Source organism: Eleutherodactylus coqui, chromosome 1 (genome assembly GCF_035609145.1).
Source record: "Eleutherodactylus coqui strain aEleCoq1 chromosome 1, aEleCoq1.hap1, whole genome shotgun sequence".
Taxonomy (NCBI): domain Eukaryota; kingdom Metazoa; phylum Chordata; class Amphibia; order Anura; family Eleutherodactylidae; genus Eleutherodactylus; species Eleutherodactylus coqui.
Window position 1 is genome coordinate 52,506,800 of NC_089837.1, and position 21,322 is coordinate 52,528,121.

Here is a 21,322-nt window from a genome sequence, read left to right on the forward strand (position 1 = left end):
AGACCTCCAATCTACCACAACGGCTCTGTTTCAAGAACTTTGCCCCAATATACCTATAGAAAGGTTGGAAATGGACCAGGTCCATAGGGCATTGCGAGCCCGCAAACCAGGAGGCCCCCCAAGGGATATAGTTCTTAAAATGCATTACCACCGCATTAAAGAATAACGTCTCCGAGCAGCGCGTTCCACACCCGGACCTAGCTCCTTCAACACTAGCAAAAAGAAGAGCCCTCAAACCCTACTTGGAGATTCTTCAACAGAAAATAATACATTACAGGTCGGGGTTCCCATTCCATTTAACCTTCACCTTCCAGGATAGATCCCATACTATCTTATCCACAGAAGGAGCGAGACGCTGCTTCGAAGATTTGCAATTTCAACAACCGGTCCAAGAGTCCCCAACTAACTCGCAACCCTCCAAATCACCCAGGAGATCCAACGAGAACGATAAAGAGCCATGAACCTTAACACAGACCTGCCTTTGAGCAGAAGGCACTACTCATTGTCCCAAAAATTTCCCTTGGAAATGTTTATTCTTAATATGTTTGACGCCTTTTTGGACTCCCTGACAAGCCGCTACGCGGTTATGAAGGTGTAGTAGACATCATGATTAATATAAAATGTCTATTGATTTATATAAACCCAAATGTATTTTGCTGTTGTAATGACTTTTAGCTTTGGAGTTTGATCGACACACAATCTAATCATAGTATTTAGTAGACAATGGGATGGTGAAGGATGTCTGATCTAATGTTAGCTAAATACATAGAAATTGCACAAGAGACCTCTAAGAGTTAAGGGCTATAGTGTTATGTGTATATCCTGTGTTCAATACTGTGTGTTTACCTAGCCCCCTTCCACTCCTCAAACACAAGCTAGTTAAACAAATCATTTGTCAACTACACAGAATTCCTTAAGGCTGTCTGCATGCTAAAGAAGTCAAAGTCCATACCATGGCGGACGTGAGGACGGGAGGGTAGGGAGGCGGGAGACTCTGTATAATCTAGCGAATAAGAATATATATGTTAGTGATGTAATCTGTTAAACGCCCATAAAGGGCAGGTGTTATCCTTTTTCAATAAAAAGGCCTGTCTGGACGTCTCTGCCAGAAGAGCCATTTTTAACATGAGATTCATACCTTGTGTTTGACTTGGTCAGTGTGCGCATACTGCTTCCACACAATTAGGAAAGCTGCAGAATACCCTGAAGCCTGCTGGAGAAAACCCTATTCCAGCTCAGTGTCGTCCCTTGGTGAGCGGTGGATCTGTGAGGTCACAGCCTGGAACGTATAGAGACCGGCAGATAGCACGCGGAACTCAGGGGCCCAAAAACTACAGAACACGGTAAGATTGCTTTATCTACCTGTGTCAAAACTGATTTCTTAACTGCTAAATCTGCCTGTATCTGATCCAGACTAGACCTTCACTGAAAGACAGGTAATAACTCTAAGTTCTGTCCACCCGAAAAACCACCATGTTATCTGTCTAGGGGTATTCTGTATGCTGTATGCTGTTGTGTCTGAGACGGTTAAAGACTGTATACCTAAGACCAAGAGACAAATTCTGTGAGGATTAACCTTTTGTGTGTAGAGGGGCGGACTCGAGTGTATAGCAGGACATAGTCTGTGTTCCTATACGCTTTGAGGGTGCACGCCCGAGGGCCACGCTCCCCTAGGTAATAGGGCACGGTTGCTCTAATACGCTTGGAGAGCGGGCAGGTAAATTTGGAAAACGCGTATTCATTTTTGTATGATTGAGCTCGGTATATGCTCTTGTACAAAGGGAGGAATACGTGGGAATTTTAGCCGTGCGTTGTGACGGCTGACGGCTCCGGATACTGTTGAGGTCTTTGGTCACTGAATATAATCGTCAGTCTCTGTATAGTTAAATGTCCTGTCCAAACTGTGTTCAGGGAGTGTTGTTGGGGATTACAAGTGGAGGGTGGGCTGTTGCTAAGGTAGGTGAGCCATATACCTTGAGCCGTTGTGGGTATTCTCCAGTAATCCCGTCTGTACCGTTTGTTCGGTGTTATAGAATTAATGTGCATTGTGATCTGAGTGGGAAAGAGGGGTTATATTGGAAGGATTTGAAGAAAGCAGATTTTACAAGAGGAACATTACTGTGTCCAGAAACTTCGGATAGGATAGACTTGGTAGGTAGGATAGAGTTGAGCAGATTGAGAAGGTTAGGCATAGACGCAGGTGGTTTAGAAAATGGGGAACAAAGTGAGCAAGGACAAAGGTCATAGAGCTTGTGATTTGGTTGCTGAAAGGGAGGGAGCAGAGTTTGCTGAACAATGGGAGAGGATCAGAAAAGTTGCAGGATGGGAGAAGATTAGAGGTGGTAGATTACAGCCAGAACAATGGAGGAAAGTTTTGAAGGACAAAAAGGGGGCTCTGGCAGATAGGGGGGTGCTGCAGTCTGCTGAGGCGTGGTATAGAGTAGCAAAAGGGATACACGAGCAGAGTTGGGTGGAGGAGGAGGTGAAGGAGGGGGGGGTGTGTATTACTTGTATCATGAACAGTGTAATGCCTTTGTGTCCACTATACCCCCTCCCTATGATGGCGGCCATTCCTGCTGGACTTGCCTTGTTTGTAATGTTCAAAATCCCACATGGCGTGAGGTCTGCAGTAATTGTGGGGCGCCCCGCCCGTACCGTGATGTTACTTCTTCCTTTGTGTCCACTTCTAGTGTCGGTAACATCACTTCCGGTCCCTCCCCATCAGGGACAGGACCTGGCCCCGCCCCTTCCTCCGGCAGCCATCTTGCCTCACCTGGCCCCGCCCCTTCCTCCGGCAGCCATCTTGCCTCACCTGGCCCCGCCCCTTCCTCCGGCAGCCATCTTGCCTCACCTGGCCCCGCCCCTTCCTCCGGCAGCCATCTTGCCTCGCCTGGCCCCGCCCCTTCCTCCGGCAGCCATCTTGCCTCACCTGGCCCCGCCCCTTCCTCCGGCGGCCATCTTGCCTCACCTGGCCCCGCCCCTTCTTCCGGCGGCCATCTTGCTACACCCGGGAATCCTAATTCTCTGACATCCCTGTATCCAGTGCTGCATGCAGATGGCTCTTTTCATGTGCCATCCAACACTGTGCCTCTATCCCTAGAAGGCACTGTAGAACAAGCTAACCAGTTCCATTCTGGCAGCCTTCCCCTCATGAGGTTAGGGGAAGATGGTTCCCCGAGCGTTGCCCCTGGCTATGGACTCCATCCATGGGCAGATCCATCCCCCGCTAGTGCCAATGTAGCCCGTAGCCTCCTGGGGGAGTTCCAAGGAGTACAGAGAGATATCCGAAGTGCGCAGGACCGCCTTGAATACTTCATTAACGCAAGTGGAGACCAGCGGGCCCGGATGCCAGGGCCCGCACGTTTAGCCCACAGCCAACAGCCTCCCAAGTCCGCAGGAGTCCGGCTTCCAGCCGATGCTCCTGTGTTGTACGTTTCTTTTACTCCCACTCAGGCGTCTACCCTTAACACCAGTCTCCCTGACCCGGAGAGACAGCCGATGCCTTTTTACCGGAGACTGGTGCAGATTCAGAAGAATTTTAGTGCTACCTGGAAGGACCTCCAAGCCCTTACTGAAGTTAAAGCAGGAGACACCTACTGGCCAGTGATTGAAAAGCACCTGGACCCACTGAAGGTGGAGAGCGACGTTACATATGAATCCGGTATCCAGTTCTGTGAACAGATCAAGGTGTGGGCCCAGGATCGTCTTGCAGATCAAGCGACCACCATCCAAGACGTCACCCAGGAAAAGGGGGAATCTGTGGAGAAGTACCACACTCGCCTGATACAGTTGTTTAATGACCTAGGCTTCTCAACGCAAACCAAAGCGCATGCCCAAATGCTTTCATCTGCCTTTGTGTCAGGACTTCGTGAACCCATACGGAAAGGCCTCATCACATCTCGTCCAGAATACAAGACATTGTCCATGGATACGCTGTTACTGGTAGCAAAGGGGCTAGAAGGAAAAGGACACACACTTGCAATGCTGGCAGAGGACCCATCCCTGCAGAGATTTCGGGTGCCACAGCCTGGACAACCAGATCTGCGTACATGCTACAATTGTGGTCGCCCTGGACACCTCCGCCGTGACTGCCGCGCTCCAAGAAGGCGACGTTCCGGCCAAAGTACCAAAGAGCAACTTCCTCCCCCACCTCCTCCAGCCACTGACCTTCTACAATAGGACAGTGGCAAGCCTGCGTCCATTATGGCCATGTCTCAGCGGGATACCAACATTGATCTGCCGGGTCCACAAGCCCAGGTTACCCTCTCCGTTGCAGGCCGTCCCACTACCTTCCTCCTGGACACAGGTGCAGCCAGAAGTGTGATTAAGGAAGCGGATTTCCCTTTCAAGACCCTGCTGGACAATGTCGAAATCTTGACCATGGGCATAGAAGGACGTCCTACCTCTCACCGCCTTTCAAAACCCCTACGGATTGGCTCTCTCCCTAATGTGTTAGCACGGTTTGTGATCCACAAGACATCTCCGCTAAACCTGCTGGGAGCAGACCTGCTATCCAAGCTACAAGCCACCATCACCTATACCGAGGATGGAGGAATAAAGGTATCATCGCCTTTGTCGGAAGAAGATACGATGATTCTGGCATCAGAACCTTTACTCCTTGCAGTCAGCACGGAAAACCCTAATACAGTGCCGGCCGATGTCCTCCAGCGAATTCCAGATAAACTGTGGTCCAAAGGCCCGGAAGACATCGGTAAACTCCGAGTGCCACCCGTGGTAGTTAAACTGAAACCTGGAGCCAGCCTACCACGTCGGCCGCAGTATCCACTCAAGATTGCCGTCTCACAGGCTATCGCAGGGCAAGTGAAGGCACTCTTGGAAAATGGGGCACTCATACCCTGTGAATCTCCCTGCAACACCCCGTTGTTTCCAGTAAAGAAGAAGACACCCAAGGGGATGCCGGTGAAATACCGTATGGTGCAGGACCTCCGAGCAGTGAACGAGGCCACCATTTTGGACACACCCCTTGTGCCTAATCCACATACCCTGTTGGCGGGGGTACCGCCCACCGCCACATACTTCACAGTCGTGGATCTTGCAAATGCCTTCTTCAGCATCCCGTTGGACCCGTCCTGCCAATTTCTCTTCGCCTTCACCCATGATGGCCGGCAATATACATGGACCGTGATGCCTCAGGGGGCCCAGAATTCTCCAAGTCAGTTCGCGAAAGCCATTGCGTCTATCCTCGCACCATGGCAATCTGAACACACTACGGTGGTTCTCCTACAATATGTTGATGACCTCTTGCTGTGCGCTGATGACCTCCCCACAGCTGAGGCGGCGTCGGAAAGCCTGCTTTACTTCCTGGCCGACCAAGGTTGCAAAGCATCCCTATCCAAGCTCCAGTGGTGCTCCACTTCGGAGGTTTTCCTTGGTCACTGCATCACGCAGGGGGCCAGGCACCTCACCCACGAACGGATACTGGCAGTCCAGAGGATACAAGTGCCAAACTCCGCGCGGGCGTTACAGGCTTTCCTTGGCCTAATCTCCTACTGCAGATCATGGATCCCAGAAGCCTCTCTACTGATGCAACCTCTGTACGATGCTTTAAAGACGGATCCATTTCTTCTAGGACCAGAGGCGCTTGAAAGTTTCTATCTTTTGAAGACAGTCATCTCCACAGCCCCTGCATTGGGCCTGCCGGACTATAACAAGGACTTCCACCTTTTTGTCAGCGAACGGCAGGGACATGCGACGGGTGTCCTTGCCCAATCTCACGGCCCCAGAATGAGGCCAGTTGGCTACTACTCTGCACAGCTAGACACAGTAGCCCGAGGAGGGCCCTCCTGCCTAAGGGCCGTTTTTGCTGCTCAGGTCCTGTTGGACAAAACCTCGGACCTTGTTTTGGGACACGCTTTGATCGTTCAAGCTCCTCATGACATCACGGCCATCCTCAATCAAACGCAACCAAAACATCTTTCGGCAGCAAGACACCTCAGACTGCAATGTTCGCTCCTCCTTCCGGATAATGTGACTCTACGCCGATGCCATATACTCAACCCCTCCACTCTCCTCCCACTTCCTGAGGGGGGTGTAGAGTCAGAAGAGGAAAAAGAAACAAATGATCCGGGGGTGCCCGAACATGATTGCTTTGAGCTCATGAAACAACAAACCTCACACCTACCTACTGTCCTAGATACCCCACTGCAGAATCCCGAACTTACAATTTTTATTGACGGTTCCAGGTACGCAGACAGCAAGGGAAGGTTTCACACGGGGTATGCGATCACTACGGAAGACACTATCCTCCAAGCTCAGAGACTGCCTTCAACGATGTCTGCACAAGAAGCAGAACTACAAGCCCTGATTTCAGCCTGTAAATTGGCCAAAGGGAAGACTGCAAATATCTACACGGACTCCAGGTATGCTCTTGGAGTGGCACACGACTTTGGACTAATATGGAAAACCAGGGGATTCCTGACGACAGCTGGTACTCCAGTGAAACATCATGAGGCTATCGGAGAACTGATGGATGCGCTACTTCTACCTACCCAAGTGGCTGTGCTGAAAGTCAAGGCTCACGGAAAGTTAAATTCACCAGAAGCTAGAGGGAACTATCTAGCCGACAAGGCAGCTAAAGAAGCAGCAGCAGGTCCAGACGAAGGAAGTGAGACTCGAGTGGAGGATCAGCCAATGGAAATGGTCGCTCAGACGGGACCAGAAGTGTCTACCACCCCAGATGTAAGAAGTCTTTCAGAAGCACAGGCGAGAGTTACGCCAGAAGAGCTGAAAATCTGGGAAGATAAGGGGGCTACCAAAGACAGAAGAGGGCTGTATCAAATCTCAAGGAAACCCTGTCTTCCAAGATCTCTGTACCCGGCAGTGGTACAATGGGCTCATGGACCCACGCATTTATCCAAAATGCTGATGAACGCCCTCATTCAGAAGTACTACGTGGCCCCTGGAATCTCGGTTCTGACTGACCGATACTGTAAGTCGTGCGTTACTTGTGCGGAATGTAACCCAGGACGTATGGAGAGGGTTCCTGCAAAACACCTTGCCAGACCCATGTATCCCTTTCAACGGATCCAGATTGACCACATCCAAATGCCAAAGAGCGGGCGATACGAATACGCCCTAGTAGTAGTAGATGTCTTCTCCGGCTGGCCAGAAGCATACGCAGTGAGCAATATGACTGCAAAGACTACTGCTAAGAAACTACTCTCAGAACTCGTCTGCAGGTTCGGAATCCCAGAGGTCATCGAAAGTGACCAAGGTCCAGCGTTCACTGCCAACGTCACCAAAGAAATTTGGCAGGCCCTTGGTAGCAGTCTACTGTTCCATACACCTTACCACCCTCAGAGTAGTGGAAAGGTAGAGAGACTTAATGGCACACTAAAGAGCAAAATGCTCAAAATGACGCAGGAAACAGGGCTACCCTGGACAGACTGTCTCCCAATAGCCCTGTTCAGTGTGAGATATACACCCAGGGGGGATCACGCACTATCCCCCTATGAAATCCTGTTTGGGTCAGCCCCAAGGTTAGGTTGTTACTACCCCCAACAGTTACAACTGCAATCTGATGTGTTGACTAAGTATGTGACTTCCCTTGCCAAAGAACTAACCAGGGTCCATGCACAGGTGTTCTCTTCCATTCCAGATCCAGAGGCGGACACCGGGACCCATACCTTGAAGCCTGGGGATTGGGTGTATGTCAAGAAGTTCCTCAGGAAACACTCCCTCGAGCCTCGATTTGATGGTCCCTACCAAGTGCTTCTGACTACTGCCACAGCTGTGAAATTAGCCGGAAGACCCACCTGGATCCACGCTTCCCACTGTAAGAAAGTTCCAGATCTGGGAGACCAGGTCTAGTCATGCTGTGGACATTGTTTTGTTTGGGACTCGTCAGAGTGGGAGGTGGGTCTCGAGCAGTAATCACGAGAGAGGAGGGTGGCAACTGGAATCCTTGGTCGGAGGAATATGAGGGTACTGTTACCTTTTGGTATAACTCATCCAACACTCAGGTGGCCACATATTCCTTCGACTATTGTACTGTGGTCCCGTGTCTAAAAACAAAACCCCACCATGGGCCGGATTTAGCCCGATCCAGCTGGCTATATGACTTGTATACCCGGGGAATTCAATATATTTGTGTTACTGATAACGTCTGGGGAGAAGACTGTCGCTATTGGGGATCAGTGGGATGGAACACAGGAACAGACTGGTCCTATAAACCGCGAAGTGCCTTAAATAAAAAAGATAAGAGCGGGAAATCCCTAATTAGTCGTATGACCCTCCTTAAAAATAATAAGGATAGTGGGAACTGGAAGGCTGAACTCATCATGTTGCTTGGCTTTAATATGGTTCTTACACTAACCATAGAAAATCCAAGCCCGGGAGACGAGGGGACTTATTGTTTGGGGACATACCGGTACGGGAGGACAGATCCCTTAGGGAAGTTTAAAATAAGGGATATGGTAGATGCTCCCGAATGGAGGCCTTCACCTAGCCCTGTGCCTATATTTAACCCCCTGCGCCCCCAAATAAAGACCTTGACGAACATGATGGCCATAGCCGAACCTACCTTTGAAGACGTCATGACAGTAGAGACTGGCTACTCTGACCAGAATCTCTGGTTAGAGTGGATGAGGTACAATGCCAACAAGAGCAACAAGTCTAACTGTTACGTGTGCGGTAGTGCCCGACCGCACTTGGGGACGGTCCCACTGAATCTCCCTGTAGATGTTGAAAAGTGTTTCCTTAGTCTCTTCACGAACGTTTCCACCAATCACACTGTTTGTGAGAAGTGGAAAAAGGAATACCCCATAATCACCCAAGTGCCTCGCCCTGGGGAGAGTATTACAATCTACCCCGGAAACTACACCTGCTATGCAAATCGACAAGGGGGGAGATTTTTGGGGAACTTCACCAACGGGTATTGCTCCTCCTACAGTACACTGGGAGGGGAATGGACGCAGAACCAGGTCCAGTCCTTAGGAGACGTTTACTGGCTTTGTGGAGACATGAGGTTGAGGACCCGTCTGGAAGGTAATTGGACAGGGGAGTGTGCCTTAGCAAAAGCCCTTATGCCCCTCCACATCCTGTCAGATAACGTTGAGGATAATGAGGTTACCCCCAATAGTTATCATAGAGTGAGACGAGAGGCTCCTGGCGGTAGTTTCGATTTACACGTGTACATTGACGCCATAGGACAGCCAAGGGGGGTACCTGACGAGTATAAAGCTAGAGACCAAGTTAAAGCTGGATTCGAGTCCATTTTCCCAATCATTACGGTAAATAAAAACGTTGACTGGATTAATTATATTTATTATAATCAGCAGCGATTTATAAATTACACCAGAGATGCCTTACAGGGACTAGCTGACCAATTAGGACCTGCCTCGACTATGACTTTTCAAAATAGAATGGCTTTAGACATGATTTTAGCTGAGAAGGGGGGTGTCTGTAAGATGATAGGGGAGACTTGTTGTACCTACATCCCAGACAATACAGGACCCACGGGTAAAGTCACAGTTGCCATTAAAAAGTTGACTGCACTATCGGAAGAATTAAAAAGAAACTCAGGGATAACTGACCCTTGGGACCAGTACTTTTCATGGATGAGTGGGTGGCAGAGAATTCTAGTGCAGATAGGCATTGCTGTTCTATGTGTACTGATTATCTTTTCTATTCTAGCCTGCTGTGTTGTCCCCTGTGTCAAAAAGACCTGTGAAACTGCTGTTGAAAAAGCCGCTCCCACAATGAGTTTACTGGATGCATCCCCAGATGGAGTGGACAAGTCCTACACCCCCTTGAAGACTCTAAATCCAACCTACAACGCGCTCCAGTTATAGGGTCAGACCACCCTCCTTGGAATTACGAGTCGGTGACTACGGGGGACCCAGGCTAGCTGTGGTCCAGTCGCAAGGGCTGTGAAGAACCCGTGGTTGGCTTGGAGAGCTTACCTTGGTATGCTCGATGGGCCTGCCTAGATTTGGGACCCCAAGGAGGGTCACCCGCAGATGATTGTGGAATTACTAGGGAAAGTTAGAGAATAGACATTTCAAGGGGGGATTGTAGTAGACATCATGATTAATATAAAATGTCTATTGATTTATATAAACCCAAATGTATTTTGCTGTTGTAATGACTTTTAGCTTTGGAGTTTGATCGACACACAATCTAATCATAGTATTTAGTAGACAATGGGATGGTGAAGGATGTCTGATCTAATGTTAGCTAAATACATAGAAATTGCACAAGAGACCTCTAAGAGTTAAGGGCTATAGTGTTATGTGTATATCCTGTGTTCAATACTGTGTGTTTACCTAGCCCCCTTCCACTCCTCAAACACAAGCTAGTTAAACAAATCATTTGTCAACTACACAGAATTCCTTAAGGCTGTCTGCATGCTAAAGAAGTCAAAGTCCATACCATGGCGGACGTGAGGACGGGAGGGTAGGGAGGCGGGAGACTCTGTATAATCTAGCGAATAAGAATATATATGTTAGTGATGTAATCTGTTAAACGCCCATAAAGGGCAGGTGTTATCCTTTTTCAATAAAAAGGCCTGTCTGGACGTCTCTGCCAGAAGAGCCATTTTTAACATGAGATTCATACCTTGTGTTTAACTTGGTCAGTGTGCGCATACTGCTTCCACACAATTAGGAAAGCTGCAGAATACCCTGAAGCCTGCTGGAGAAAACCCTATTCCAGCTCAAAGGAGGGGGAGGGACAAGAAAAGGAAAAGTAAGGGAAAGGAAAAAAGAGATGGGCCTAACCTTTCCATCCCAACAAGGATTATCGGCAAGACCAGGACATCTTCCATGGACGGGGTCTTTCTGCTAACCCCACTTGTTGCTGTATTAGGCCTGGTAAATATCATTTCTCCCCCAACTAGAGCTGAGGTTAATACCTAGGACACAATGAATTTCTGCAAAATTTAAACCACAGTCCCACACGACTTTACATTATTTGTACAGTTTTCAGTTACTCTCTGGCACCTACACAGTGGGCCGTTTCTGATAGTAGTCGCTGCTATGTTTACAAAATAATAAGAAGTTGTCTCACCTTCTTAGCTGCTTGCGGTGCTTGTAGTCTGTGCATGCAGAGAAAATCATACTCACATCCGTTCTGCCATTCGGTCCTATGGCTTGTTCAAATGATAGTGGATACATGGGAATACGGACACATCAGATGATTTTTCTTTGCTTTATTCTTTCATTATGCTCGTACAGTCAGGTACATGATACAAACAAGAACGCGTTTCGGTGCAATGCCTTGTTCACCTCAATCTATGTTGCATAACTTCCTGATTTATAAGTTAAAAACAATTATCTCTAATTACAAACTACCTGATTCATTAACTCCTTCATCCATATTTGGTTTGTAACTAGTTCTCTTCCCTCAGAACATGTTACTTAACCCTTACTGGATAATTGAGCTATATAAATCATTATATATTAATCATAAGACCCTTGCGGCATTTATAAATCTTCCATTAAAATATTATCATTCGATTGATGTATGGCGTCTCCTTAACCCCTCAGTGAGGGACTACACTTTTTTTCCTTCGGTCCATTCCTCTTTCCAGAGACTGGACTACCTGTTGATATCCAAGGGACTAGTGGAGTTTCTAAATAAAACGATAATAGATCCGCTGACCATCTCTGACCACGCCCCCATACACATCCTGCTCAGACCCATCCACCCACCCTGCAAAGAATGGAGATGGAGACTAAATCCGTCACTGTTGGACTCAGAAGACGAGGCTACAAAGCTCTCTAAAGCTATTGAGGAATACTTTTTTTCTGAACGCGAACGGAGAGGTCGGCACTCCCACTGTCTGGGAGGCCCATAAGGCCTATGTGAGAGGCTTATTAATCGCACTAGGCTCCAGGGTCAAGAAAAATTACAAAAAGATGTAGATACAAAACTCGCATCAATAGCTAAGCTGGAACAATCCGTCAAACTTTCACAGACTCTTGATAACTTGGAGAGACTAGAAGACTTAAGAAAAGATTTGAAACTCTGCCTTGAATCGAGGTTCAACAAAAAGAGCCTCTTTATGAAGCAGGTGGTGTACGCGCAAGGAAATAGGGGCAGCAAATTTATGACATCGCTAATTAAAAAAGCCCGGGCAAAGAACACAATTAGAGCCATCAAAACCACATTGGGCACAATGGCTACATCCTCTGAGGAAATTGCCAAAGAATTCCAGATGTTCTATAAAAAATTATACAACATACAAACATCCCACACGGGAGGAGGGAATCAGAGTTTGCAAGAACAAATTGACAGGTTCCTCCAGAAAGTAAATATGCCTAAGCTGGATCACCGGGAAGCGGAATCTCTGCTGACCCCGGTTTCCCAAGAGGAGGTAAAAAACCTGATTGATTCCTGCCCGCCTAACAAAAGTCCAGGCCCTAACGGATTGACCAGAGCTTATTATAAAACCCTTCAGGCAGTGCTGGTTCCAAGGCTAACGGATCTCTTTAACGCCCTACTGGGGGGTAAAGAACTACCTAGACAGGCACAGGAGGCTCAGATTACCCTTATCCCAAAAGAAAATAAAGACCCCACTCTTTGCGGAAATTATAGGCCGATTTTGCTTATTAATTTGGACGTAAAGTTGTGGGCGAAGCTTTTGGCAAAAAGGCTCGAGGCCCTGGTCCCTTCCTTGATTGACGGGGAACAGGCAGGGTTCGTGAAGGGGAGAGAGGGCAAAGACAACTGTCATAGACTACTACACGCAGCTCGTTATGCCCCAAAACACCAAATTCCTCTAGCGTTTGTAGGCACAGACGCAGAAAAGGCATTTGATAGGGTGAATTGGACATACATGAAAAGTGTACTGCTTAATTACAATCTACCACCAGACTTTGTATCTGCCATTTTTACACTCTACGCTAAACCCCACGCGAGACTGCGAGTAAACGATGCTATGTCCCCTCCATTTGAAATAAATAACGGTACACGGCAGGGGTGCCCTCTCTCCCCCACACTATTTGTTCTGGCTCTAGAGCCTCTCCTGGTGGAAGTAAGACAAAACCCGAACATTAAAGGCCTTTCTATTGGGGACAAGGTACTGTCTACAGCGGCATTCGCCGATGATATTGTCTTTTTGATCACCAACCCTATTGAGGGTCTCCCCGGGCTGGTGGGGCTGCTGAACCTCTTCGGAGAAATTTCAAATTTCAAAATCAACTTCCATAAATCCACAGTGCTGAATATCTCTATCCCCCGCACCCTTTCTAACACCCTCTCGACATCCTCCCCCTTTACATGGTCAGAGGTGTCACTGGACTATTTAGGAGTGATTATAACAAAAAGAGCGGAAGACCTGTTCAAAGCTAACTTCATACCATTGGTAAACAAAATTAAGAGCCTTCTGAGATCATACGATATACCATGTATATCGTGGTTCGGTAGGAAGAAGATCCTGAAGTCTTATATACTTCCAATAGTGCTTTATAGAATAAGGATGCTTCCTATTCACCTCCCTACAAGCTTTTTTAAAACCCTGCGCACCATTTTCTCCGGCTTTGTATGGAGACAACGGAGGCCGAGACTGGCCTATAGCCTAATGATAAGGAGGGGGCCTGAGGGAGGCATCGACCTGCCCAACATAAGCGATTATTACAGGGCTTCACAACTAGGTTACTGGATGAATCTAGTGAACCCGATAGGAGACAAGTTACTAGCAGCAATGGCCCTGCAATATAACAGGGAGGCTTCGGAGGGGGATTTATGGCTACCCGAAAAAAAAACGCTATAGAGCAAAAAATTTTAATCCCTTGCTGAGAGGCCCGTGTGAAGTATGGGACGGGGTAAGAGAGAGATTGGCTCCGTCACCCTCACCAACCTTTCCCCTGAATACAATACACAAATTACTAGACCTCGGGGCTGATCCAGTCACTGAGTCGGTCTGGAAAAAATTCAGAACCCTCAGGATTGGAGACTTGCTTTCCATAGCGCATCTTTCCCCTTCAGAGATACTCCAAACCCTCCTGCCCTCGCATAAGCTATCTTTTCTACACCAAGCAATGGTGACCAGCATAATAGGAGAATTCATTAAGAGATATAAAGGGGCTAGAGCTATGCTTCCCTTTGAGACTACCCAGAATAACAAAGACCCAAAAGTAAGGAAAATTGCTCCCCTACGTAAACGCTACATAACACCTCAGAGTATAACCAAACCAGCTTTCATTAGGTCCTGGGAGAAAGAGCTTGGCGTTTCTTTATCCCAAGAAGACATCAATTCAATATTAGCAACTTCATTTGGTATCTCCCCCTGCATTATGGCTCAGGAGGCGCACTATAAACTGCTTGTAAGGTGGTATAAGACCCCGCAGTGGCTCTATGCTTATAAGTTAGCCTCCCACGATAAATGTTGGAGGTGCAGTAGAGAGGAGGGGTCATACCTCCATCTATGGTGGAACTGCCCCCCCCCCCCTAAAATCCTACTGGAGGGGAGTTGAGGAGATCCTGAGGAAAATTAAACCAAACTTCACACTCTCACCAGAAATACTGTTCCTCTGGAGGCCTTCCGCAACTTTCCACCCCAGAAAGGACAAACTGATGGCATTCCTGATAGACTCAGCTAAAGCATTAATACCACTGCACTGGCAATGCGAAGCACCCCCCTCACTAAAACAATGGAAAAAAAGAGTAGATAGTCTCTTCAATCTAGAAGAGCTGTCGAGTTGGAAGAATAGCACACATAACAGATTTTCCAAAATCTGGAACCCCTGGCGCAGCTTGAGGCTCCTGGACATCTTTTCTCATAGAGGTACCTCTCCTACTAGCACCACCACCTGAACTCCCCCCCCCCCCTTCCCTCCTCCCCCCCCCCATTTACCCCTCCCCCCAGTCTCCACTTAATTGTTTATTAAGAATTTTATGTTTGATGTTCTACCTCAACGCCTTGGTCTCAGGATTAGCGCTAAGTAGCGCGAAGCACCGGGATGATTGAGATGCAAAATGCATACTTAGTATGAATGTAAGCAAACAGCTATACCTCAACCTAAGCTTGTAATTTGATCCAAATGATTGTTTGTTTCCTGCATTGAGTGAAAAGATAACTGTTTTTGATATCCTAGACGATTTGTCTGTTAGAAAACTTGAATAAAAATTGATTTAAAAAAAATAAAAAATATTATCATTCTGCACCAAAAATCCTATATGATATAGTATATATTCACCAATAGTTTATACCTAAAGCCATCTCACAAGATTTCACTGTATTTTCCATATTGAAACGTTCATAATACATAAGTGTGGTTCTTACACTCACATTGTATGTTATGATTTTCTTACAACCAACTTTTATCAGAAAAATCCATTAAAGGGGTTGTCCCGAGGCAGCAAGTGGGTCTATACACTTCTGTATGGCCATAATAATGCACTTTGTAATATACATTGTGCATTAATTATGAGCCATACAGAAGTTATAAAAAGTTTTTTACTTACCTGCTCCGTTGCTAGCGTCCTCGTCTCCATGGTGCCGACTAATTTTCGCCCTCCGATGGCCAAATTAGCCGCGCTTGCGCAGTCCGGGTCTTCAGCAGTCTTCTATGGAGCCGCTCGTGCCAGAGAGCGGCTCCATGTAGCTCCGCCCCGTCACGTGCCGATTCCAGCCAATCAGGAGGCTGGAATCGGCAGTGGACCGCACAGAAGAGCTGCGGTCCACGGAGCAAGAGGTTCCCGGCGGCCATCTTCACAGGTAAGTATAGAAGTCACCGGAGCGCGGGGATCAAGGTAAGCGCTCCGGTAAGCTGTCTGTACGTCCCTGCATCGGGGTTGTCTCGCGCCGAACGGGGGGGGGGGGTTGAAAAAAAAAAAAACCCGTTTCGGCGCGGGACAACCCCTTTAATTATTTGATTTTTTGGATTTCTGCTTATCGCAAAATAATCACATTATAATTGCATAGAAAACGCATAAGGGTTAAATGCAATGGAAATCCTCAGAATTTTCTTTGCAACAATCTCCATGTCTCAATTTATCAATAGACATTTGTTTTTTATTTAATTTGCTGCTTACCGCAATATAATCGCATTACAATCGCAAAGAAATCGCATGAAAGTGAACTTTTAGATTTAAAAAGAAAAGAAGAAAAAATTAAAAATAAAGAAGATAATCTAACATCCAAAGAAAGAAAGGAGTTGAAAGCACTAACTAATAATGAGAACATAACCATAAAAAAAAATCAGACAAAGGAGGAAACATCATAATAATGGACTCTGCATTTTACGCTGCGCAAATAAACGAAATCTTGACCAATGAGACTGTTTATAAAAGAATGGAAGTGGATCCAACAAAAGAATGTCTGAAAGAACTGAAAAATCTTGTATCAAGAGGTCTCAATATGGGCGTATTGGATGATAGAGAAGCCAATTTTTTGGTCCCAGAAAATCCAACTATGGCCGTTATTTACGGACTACCAAAAGTTCATAAACAAATTTTTTCCCCCTCCCTTTCTGCCAATAGTAGCATGGATCGGCTCATCCTGCGAGTGTCTTTGCTTGTGGGTGGACCGATCCCTGCAGGCTTTGGTCAAGAGGGTGCCGGGTTTTTTATGTGACAGTAAAATGGTCATACAGCAATTAGAAGAATTTAAATGGGATCCTGATTCATGCTGGATTACATGCGATGTGATTGACTTATACTCGAGCATACCGCACCATGCGGCCCTGATGGCTGTTAAATATCATTTGGATTTTCACAGTGATTATACAACAGAATTAAAGGAATTTATTTTATTATCTATTGAATTTCTACTTACTCACAATTTTTGTGTTTGATAGTAAATATTACTTACAAATATCGGGAGCACCAATGGGCTCCCGTTTCTCACCAACTATCGCAAATTTAACGATGAGTTTTTGGGAGACCAAATTTATTTTTTGTTATGATAATCCATTTAGGGACCGCATGGTGTGGTATGCTCGTTACATCAACAATATAATTATTATCTGGACAAGGAAGGCACAGGAGGATATGAACATGACCTTAAAAGAGTTTGGGGCTTATATTAATAAGAACATGTATAATCTGAAATTTACCAGCGAATGGAAGGAAAATGTTATATCCTTCTTGGATTTAACTTTAATAGGATCTAATGAGGGTGGGAAAATTATATTTAAACCCTTTAGAAAGGAAACCGCAGGAAACACAATACTGCATGCACAAAGCGCACATCCACAGCATGTGATCAACGCAATCCCAATGGGAGAATTGATCAGAGCCAAAAGATCTTGCTCTTTAAATAAAGATTACAAAACAACGGAAATTGAAATAACTAATAGGTTAAAAGAAAGAGGGTATAAAAAAAGTCTCCTTGGGAAAACATCCCGTAAAATAGAAAAGAAACATAGAAATAAGCTGTTAGAAGATTCAGAAAGTAAAAATAGGAGTGGAGACAATCAATTAGTGTTTTCCACAAGCTTCAGTGAAGAGTTTTATAATATCAAAAAAATATTTTTAAAATATCTACCTGTACTGTACCAAGATAGAATAACTAGAGACATTCTGTGTAGGGGTGTAAGGGTTGTAGCCAAAAGAAGTAGGAATTTAGGTGATACGTTATCTTCCAGTTCATTCTTTTCAAAAACAACAAGTACCAATAAAAACTGGCTAACACACAATGGATTCGTGAAATGTGGAAGTGTAAAATGTAGCACATGTACATATGCACATAAATGCAATAGTTTTTGTGATAGCTCTGGTGAAAAACAATTCCAGATAAAAGGGTATATGAACTGTAATTCCTTTAATATAATCTATATAGTGATGTGCACAGAATGCAAGCTTATGTACGTGGGTTGTACTATACGTAAACTACGAACGCGCATGGCAGAACACATTAGGAATATAGAAAAGGGCAACAAAAACCATTCAGGAGTGGCAAAACATTTCACAGAAGTCCATGGCGGAAATATGAGAAATTTGGTATATTTTGGGATAGAAAGGATAACTAGAAGAAGAAAACAGAAAGTGGATCGATCAGCAGTACTAAAACGAGAGGGTTATTGGATACTCACTTTAAATACAAGGCAACCAAAAGGGTTAAATGTAAAAACAGATTATATTTGTATTAGGGCTCTTTAAAAATTGATATATATCTATATAGATCAATTATAGTAAGGGTTAAGTAACATGTTCTGAGGGAAGAGAACTAGTAACGAACCAAATGTGATGAAGGAGTTAATGAATCAGATAGTTTGTAATTAGAGATAATTGTTTTTAACCTATAAATCAGGAAGTTATATAACATAGATTGAGGTGAACAAGGCATTGCGCCGAAACGCGTTCTTGTTTGTATCATGTACCTGATTGTACGAGCATAATGAAAGAATAAAGCAAAGAAAAATCATCTAATGTGTCCGTATTCCCATGTATCCACTATGTTTACAAAAGCAGCTCCTCGCGGACAAGTTATTTGTCATACGTACAATTTTATTTCACTATGTTGGCCTTTCTCTCCTCCCCCCCTTACCCTCCACCTTCCTCATCCCCCTCCCTCTCTCTCTCTCGCGGTATAGATATCAGAGTGCTCTCTAATTACCATAACCCCCCAAACACCCTCTCATGGATTTAAAAATAATCTCACACAATGGGCAGGGTTCCAATTCCCCCAACAAACGATCTAAAGCCTTCCGTTATTATAAAAGCATTCATGCTGATATCGTATGCCTACAAGAGACCCACTTCTCAGACCACTCCTCCCCGCGTTATCTTTCTCCTCATTACCCTATCTTCTTTTCGGCAACAGGACTGCCAAAACAAGAGGAGTGACGATCTGTTTTGGTCGCTCTGTCCCTTTTACTCACACTTCCACTATATCGGACCCTGAGGGACGCTTCTTAATCCTGACAGGAGTTATTCAGGACGTCCCGATTACCATCATAGCATATTATGCACCAAATTCCAGACAAATCAATTTTTTCACAAAATTAATAGAAACAGTAGAAGTCAACAAAAGTGGTACAGTTATTTTATGTGGAGATTCCAACTGTATATTAGACCCGAACCTGGACAGAAACGCGGTAATTCTCCCGACACCCCATATAAACCCACAACACTCCATTTCATATAACTTTAAAAAGCTCCTTTTATAAGATCACCTCGTAGATTCCTGGTGGGAAGCTAATCCCACTGTCAAAGATTTTACACATTACTCTGCCCCACATTCTCTATACAGAAGAATTGATCACATACTAGTACCAGCTTCATTTCTACCACAAATATCACACTCTAAGATTCTCTCGGTTCCCTGGTCTGACCATAGTCCAGTATCCATCCCCTGTGATTCTTTAAGATCAAAGCCCACTAACACCTCTTGGACTATTAACGACTCATTACTAGCACACCCCGACATAGTGACCTCAATAACGCCTCAACTCGAGGAATATTTCAACCTCAACAGCCCTTCTGCCGCATCTTCTATCTCTCTATGGGAAGCCCACAAAGTGGTACTTCGGGGCATAATGATCCAGATATTGTCACGGGTAAAGTGAGAAAGTTTACAAAGACAATCGGACTTAGAGAAGAAAGTGCTACAATTAGAAGAAGTCGCTAAAAAACACCCATCACGAGATAATATTAGAGTGCTTATGCAAACTAGGACAGAACTAGATTTATGTATCACAGACATAGTTGAAAGAAAAATACGTTGGTTCCGTCAGCAATACTATATTCTAAACAACAAACCGACAACTCCGCTAGCTTGAAGACTACGTGCAAACCCTATAGTAAGTAGAGATGAGCGAACGTACTCGTCCGAGCTTGATACTCGTTCGAGTAATAGCGTGTTTGAGATGCTCGTTACTCGTGACGAGTACCACGCGATGTTCGGGTTACTTTCACTTTCATCTCTGAGACGTTAGCGCACTTTTCTGGCCAATAGAAAGACAGGGAAGGCATTACAACTTCCCCCTGCGACGTTCAAGCCCTATACCACCCCCCTGCAGTGAGTGGCTGGCGAGATCAGGTGTCACCCGAGTATAAAAATCGGCCCCTCCCGCGGCTCGCCACAGATGCGTTCTGACATAGAGGAGGGAAAGTGGTATCTAGGTGGAGCTGCTATAGGGAGAGTGTTAGGAGTATTTTAGGCTTCAAGAACCCCAACGGTCCTTCTTAGGGCCACATCTAACCGTGTGCAGTACTGTGGAGGCTGCTTTTAGCAGTGTTGCACTTTTTTTTTTTTGGTATATCGGCCGTGCAGAGCATTGCGCCCTGCAGTAATACTCCAGGGCCAGAAGTGGTGGTTAGGCAGGGACAGAAGACATATTGATTGAATATAGGCAGTGGGCCTTTGCAAAAACATTTGGGGAAAAAAATCTTATTGGGCTGCCTGTGACTGTCCTCAGTGTTCTGGGTCTCTGCTGGGTGTAGTAGTTCTCCAAATTCATACGCAGCCAGCTAAGTGTTACAGCAGGCTTGCACAAAATTATTTCCTGGCTCTGTCTGGGCTGTTAAATCACCGCTGTATTGCAGTCCACAGTGCAACACTCTGCAGTTCTTTGACATACTCCAGGGCCAGAAGTGGTGGTTAGGCAGGGACAGAAGACATATTGATTGAATATAGGCAGTGGGCCTTTGCAAAAACATTTGGGGAAAAAAATTTATTTGGGCTGCCTGTCAGTGTCCTCAGTGTTCTGGGTCTCTGCTGGGTGTAGTAGTCCTCCAAATTATTTCCTGGCGTTCCGTAAGCGAAGTCAGCCTCCAACCACAGGCCAATAAGCGGCACATTTAATTACAGCGTTCTGTTTCTGCACTACTGGTAATACACCATGCTGAGGGGTAGGGGTAGGCCTAGAGGACGTGGACGCGGGCGAGGACGCGGAGGCCCAAGTCAGGGTGTGGGCACAGGCCGAGCCAGTGCGGTGGCCAGGGGTAGAGGCAGGGCCAGACCGAATAATCCACCAACTGTTTCGCAAAGCGCCCCCTCGCGCCATGCCACCCTGCAGAGGTCAAGGTGCTCAACGGTGTGGCAGATTTTCACAGAGACGCCTGACGACCGACGAACAGTGGTGTGCAACCTTTGTCGCGCCAAGATCAGCTGGGGAGCCACCACCACCAGCATGCGCAGGCATATGATGGCCAAGCACCCCACAAGGTGGGACGAAGGCCGTTCACCGCCTCCGGTTTGCACCACTGCCTCTCCCCCTGTGCCCCAACCTGCCACTGAGATCCAACCCCCCTCTGAGGACACAGGCACGAGTGCCTACCAGCCTGCACCCACACCCTCACCTCCGCTGTCCTCGGCCCCATCCAGCAATGTCTCTCAGCGCAGCGTCCAGACGTCACTAGCGCCACTGTTTGTGCGCGAGCGCAAGTACGCCGCCACGCACCCGCACGCTCA

The 21,322-nt window shown here is 46.3% G+C and overlaps 1 protein-coding gene across 1 annotated transcript in view; it reads right to left on the reverse strand.

Moving 5' to 3' along the window:
• LOC136620929 (cytochrome P450 2K6-like) overlaps nucleotides 1-21,322 on the reverse strand; it is a 218,197-nt gene that overhangs the window by 139,247 nt on the left and 57,628 nt on the right. The window lies entirely within an intron of this gene.